Below are 5,686 nucleotides of genomic sequence, written 5' to 3'. Positions count from 1 at the left end.
CGGGCGCCCCACGCCGCCTGGCCGGCCGGGCGGGACTCAGGGCATGCCGCCGGCGCGGGAGGAGAGGCGAGGCGAGGCGAGGAGGAGCGGCAGCCGCAGCCGCAGCCGCACGGAGGGACGGACGGACGGACGGCGCCCCCTCGGCGTGGCGCAGGCGGAACCGCAGAGCCAGTCGGGGAGGGAGGAGGGGGGGGCGCCCGTTGGCACAGCCCCCTTCGCCGCCGCCGCCGCCACCACCACCACCACCGGGGCAGCTGCTCGACCGGCGGCTGGCGGCAGGGATGCTTCTCCTCGGCGCTGCCACCGGGGTTTTTCCTCAGCCCTCCTATCGCACTCAGGGGTCTCTGCACCAGCCCCAGCCCCCGCCGGACTTGCCTGCCAGCTGCCCCCCAGCCAAAGCACAGGCTCTTGGTGACCCCCACAGGCCCTGGCCCCCGGGTCGGGAAGCAGGTTCCGCAGGACTGCTAGTCCTCCATTGGGAAAGCTCGGCCTCCATCATCCCTCGGGGTCTGCTCCAGCTTGGCCAGAGATTTCGGCTGACACCCAGGTGCCTGGAGCCATTACCTGGCAGCCACTGCAACCCCTACTAGATAAGGACAGTTTCACTAGTACCTGGGGGGGGGGGTGTCGCAAACCTCTTCTTGCCCACAGACAGCCCCCCCCCAAAATCCCAAACAACTCCTCACCCACAAAAATACAGCATCTGATTTGAACATGGATGCTGGTACCAGAGCTTGCCATAAACCCAGATGCCAACTTTGCCGTACGCCCAGGCAACACAATCACTGGACCTAACAACATCAACTACACCATCTCAGGCATATTCACCTGCTCATCGTCCAACATTGTATATGCCCTTACATGCCAACAGTGCCCTTCCCTTCTCTGCACAGGGCAAACAGATCAAACCCTATGCCAAGTGGACACAAATCTGACATCAAGAATCACAAGACCGAGACACCTCCCAGGACACTCCATGGGGGACCTCAGAGTAGCTGTTCTATTGCAAAGGAACTCCAGAAACAGACTGGAATGGGAGATTTCTAAATTACAAGTTATTACAACACTCAAGGCAATGGAATCTCCAGGACTTAACAGAGATATTGGTTTCCTGTTTCACTACATATGCCAATCTCATTCAGCCCTGGCATCTGTATTCTCACCAAATCCCCCAGAAGGGTCATACATCCACTTTATTTTATCTATTATTTGGAATAATAGATTAGAATAGCAGATTGTAATGTAACACAATTAACAGTAGAATGTCATGTAACTTGGAATGGTAGATTGTAATGTGTTTCTCTGGTCTGGGGACAGGGGAGATAACTCTACACAGCCAATTGCCCCACTACAAAGAAGAAGATGCTGTCAGGTCGCCTCCATGCTTGAGAGGAGATGGATGGAGCGTAAGGGCAGGGCCTCAGTTAGTTACTCTCAGCATTCCAGAATTAAGGATACATCTGCCCATCAGTCTCCAATTTCAACATATTTATTTCCTTCACTATGTCGTCCCCCCCCAATTAAAACCAAACAAATGGTAATGTCAGGTTCAACAGTCAAACAAGTGGAGCACAGTCTTCCAAGAAGCATAGATTTTATTGTCAGTACTATTGATCAGGAACACGTTCACTGTTAGGGATGGGGGGGGGAGTGAAAGCTAACTGGGCTATACAGAGTTCAAGCTACTCCCCCCCCCCCACTTGTGGGCCAATTGGCCTGATTACCGAAGCAGCTGAGCTGGGAAACGAAACCAGTCACACGGTTGATTAATAGGAAGACACTACAACTAGACAGCGGTACAAGGTTACAGATAACAGGAGAAGCGATGCAGAGAAAAGAATGCAGCACCCAGTCCTACGCAGGTCAGGCGGGTGCCCCCTCAGTCCATAAACAATATGGCAGCATAGCTGACAGGTAACCATATAAACTAAGCTTGTTTTTCCTGTTTGGTCCTTGGATCTGTTAAACTTCTTCATTATGCTGTGTGCTAATTTGCTGCCCACCCTCTACCTATATGTTCAGACGGGTAACTTCCATTTCATTGTGTCTGAAGAAGTGTGCGTCCCCTCGGAAGCTTATCCCCAGAATTAAACTTGGTTGGTCTTCAAAGTGCCACAACTGGACTCAAACTTTGTTCTGCGTGCTTCAGACCAACGCGGTGACCCCACCTGAATCTGGCAGCCATTGAATTACTAGAAGAGGAAGAAGAAGAGGAGGAGGGGGGAGGAAGAGGAGATTGGATTTATTCCCCGCCCTTCACTCGGAATCTCAGAGCAGCTTACAAACTCCTTTCCCTTCCCCTCCCCACAACAGACACCCCATGAGGGAGGTGGGGCTGAGAGATCTCTGACAGAAACTGCTCTTTTTCAAGAACAGCTCTGACAGAACAAGGTCATCCAGCCAGGTGCAAGTGGAGGAGTGGGGAATCAAACCTGGTTCTTCCAGATTAGAGTCTGTGCACTTAACCACTACACCAAACTGGGAAACATTTCATGGTCCCCCACCCACTCACCCACTCCACACACACACACACACACCCGTCTGAAAACTGCACACACAAACAGGGACCTACAACAGACAAGAGCAGCCTATTTTGTTGTCAAGCTACTGTACCCCGAGATAAAGCGGCCCGGTTGTCTCAAACACCCTGATCATTTTCTCCAAAATTGCCAGAGACTGTTCCCTGGCACTAATCTGACCAGACTGCCGAGGGCTTTTACACAGCAGCCTGGCTCTGCTTTTTAACTCCTTGCCCCTCTGACCTCCCGTCCCTTCTGGCCTGCCCTCTGGGTCAAGGGGTGAGCAGAGGAGGCCTCTGCCCTCGTCTCTCCCTCAAGCAAAAACACCCCCCAGGACCTCAGTGCTTCCCTTGGGCCACTTGTGTCTGGACAAGTCTCCCCTTGGGCCCTTGATCTCATTTCTGGCGTGACCCATTCTGTCTGATGAAGAATTCTAGGAGACCTCCCATCCCAAACCTAATAAGAGGTTGTCCACTGTGCTCACTCAAATACTAAAATATTTACATATTTCCTGACCTTATAGATATATTGAGGCAGACTGCAACACTTAAACAAGAAAAACAGTAAATAACACAACATCAAGATGAAAGGACTAAAAGCCACAGCAACAAGCAGAGGCCAAGACATCCACTGGCAAGCATGAGACACAGGCAGAGGGAGCCCTTGGAAGCCCACTCCAAGCACCGAGGCGGGATAAAACCAGGCCTATAGGAGCAAGCAAAACTTCTCAGGGGCCTGCAAACATATCAGTTCCGCATCAGGTGAGTTTCTGCACAGGGGGGCGCCAGAGATTGGACCCCCCCCCTGCACAAAAGCCCTACATGTCCCAGAGTCCAGGTTTTGGAGCCTCCCAAGACTGTATTGCTGCATTATACACCACATGCCCTTGTATTCCAGTTGTGTGTTTAGTGCAGGCAAAACAAAGAGCTTCCAAAACGACCGCTGCCTCTTATGGCGCAGGCTCCTGCCCGTTTCCCCTTCAGAGGCTTTGTGGGTCCCAAAAGGCAGGGCCAGTCCAGGTGGGAGGAAGGCCTCAGCCCCTCCGTCTTCTAAACCAGGGCTACCCACTCTCCAGTCAGCCTCCCCTCCCCCATTTTTGTGTCTCAGAACTGGCTTCTGGAATTTCTCCAGATTCCCAGAGTATGGCACTCGCACATTCCCCCTCTTACTTTCGAATGCTGGAAGCAAAACGCAACATACGGAGGCTTCATCAACCCACGTATAGAATGATAAGTATTAATAAAAACTCCTGCACCCATCCCTCATGCAAGGAGGGATACGCTCAGGGAGAGTGTGTGTCTGGGAGGGGGAGTGAATGCCGGAGCTTACGTACAGTTGAAACACTCGGGAGGGGATTTCTTCTAGGCTGGTTTCGGGGCCCTTAGCGGGCGGGACATCTTTTCTCTCTCATTTAGAGGCCAATCTGAAAAGAAGGCTGGGGTGGGGTGGGGGTGAAGGTTTGGTCTATCGCTGTATAATGTCAAATGATAAGTAGAGAACAGTTATATGCAGAAGACTTATTTCTGTTCCTTTCCCCTTCCCCTTCCCCTTTCCCATCTCTGTATACCCTAAAAACTTAATAAAATGCACTTTAAAAAGAAAAGATTTGGTCTTCATTCCGCCCTTCTTTTTCCTGTGGTGAAGAGTTCACCTAGACTGAATTTCCAGACCCTGCCTTTGCCTGGATTTTCCTCTCCTCTCTCTACCATCCCAGAATATTTGAAAGGCTGCCATTTGGAGGAGGGCAAGGAGCTCTTCCAGTTGGCAGCAGAGGATAGGACCCGAAGCAACGGGTTTAAATTCCATGCAGAAAGGGATTGGCTGGATATTTCGAAAAACTTTTTCACGGTCAGACTGGCTCAGAGGTCGAATCAGCTGCCTAGGGAGGTGGTGAGTTCCCCTTCACTGGCAGCTTCCAAGAAGTGGCTGGATGAATATTTGTCAGAGATGCTTTAGGCTGGTCCTGCATTGGGCAGTGGGTTGGACTAGATGGTCTCTGTATGGACCCCTCCAACTCTAGGATTCTATGAATACTAGCTGGCCAGCTGCAGCCTTCCCCAGAAGGCAGGTTGTCCTACTAGGCTCTCCTGAGTATTCAGCGGGATGAAACCAAAACCTCCAGGCGCTTCCTTGATTGAAGTCTGTGTGGTCCATTCAGGGGGACCAGGAAGGCAAGGGTCCCTCCCCCTGAACTCTTCTGCTCCTGAAAGTGTTGGGGTGTGTGTGTTCAGGTCTTGTATCTGCCTTATACAGGAAGTGACGTGGGGAACGACTGGCAGCTCATACAACTGAAGCTGGGTTTTGCCACTAGCAGCCAATGGCGAAAGTGGACAACGCAGGGGACGGGAATTGTTTCCTGGGATTTCAGCACCCTCTTGAGTCTCTGTCTGGGAAAAATAATAATATGGAGGTGGGGGATCATCTGAAGAAGAAGAAGAAGAGATTGGATTTATACCCCACCCTTCACTACCCAAAGGTGTCTCAGAGTGGCTTACAAACTCCTTTCCCTTCCCCTCCCCACAACAGACACCCTGTGAGGTGAGTGGGGCTGAGAGAACTCTGACACAAACTGCTCTTTTTCAAGGACAGCTGTGCCAGAGCTTGTAACTGACCCAAGGTCACATCAGCAGGTGCAAGTGGAGGAGTGGGGAATCAAACCCGGTTCTCCCAGATTAGAGTCCGCACACTTAACCACTACACCAAACTGGCTCTCATCTGCTCATAGGATGGTGTGGCCACACTGGGAAAAGGGACATGTCATCTGCAGGGCGGAGAGACTTCACCCCCCTGACCCCTTGAGACTGATCCGGACACCTTCGGAGTCAAAGACAGCTGGGGAGTATTCGCTGGTAGTTGTTTTTCCCTTCCATTCCGTGACCTAGATCTGCCTTCCTTAAATAGGATTGAAGAATGTCAGGGAAATTGTGTCAATTAGTTTTGTTTCACCTGAAAAAATGTGGCTTATGCTGCGAAGGCTCCCATTAGGTCATGAATCTCCATGGTAACACCTAGGAATTGTCTGGAAGATGGGAGGGCATCCCTGCCTGCTTTTGGGTTGGAGGAGAATTGTGCCAATCCACTTCCCATACTGGGTGTCTCTATCAGGGACATTTGCATCACCTCGACCATCGGGAAGGAAGCACCCCAGAAACTCTACCAGGCTGACA

The sequence above is a fragment of the Gekko japonicus genome, unplaced genomic scaffold (genome assembly GCF_001447785.1).
Source record: "Gekko japonicus isolate JY-2015 unplaced genomic scaffold, Gekko_japonicus_V1.1 scaffold773, whole genome shotgun sequence".
NCBI classification, from domain to species: domain Eukaryota; kingdom Metazoa; phylum Chordata; class Lepidosauria; order Squamata; family Gekkonidae; genus Gekko; species Gekko japonicus.
Note: the sequence above shows the minus strand (reverse complement) of the source record.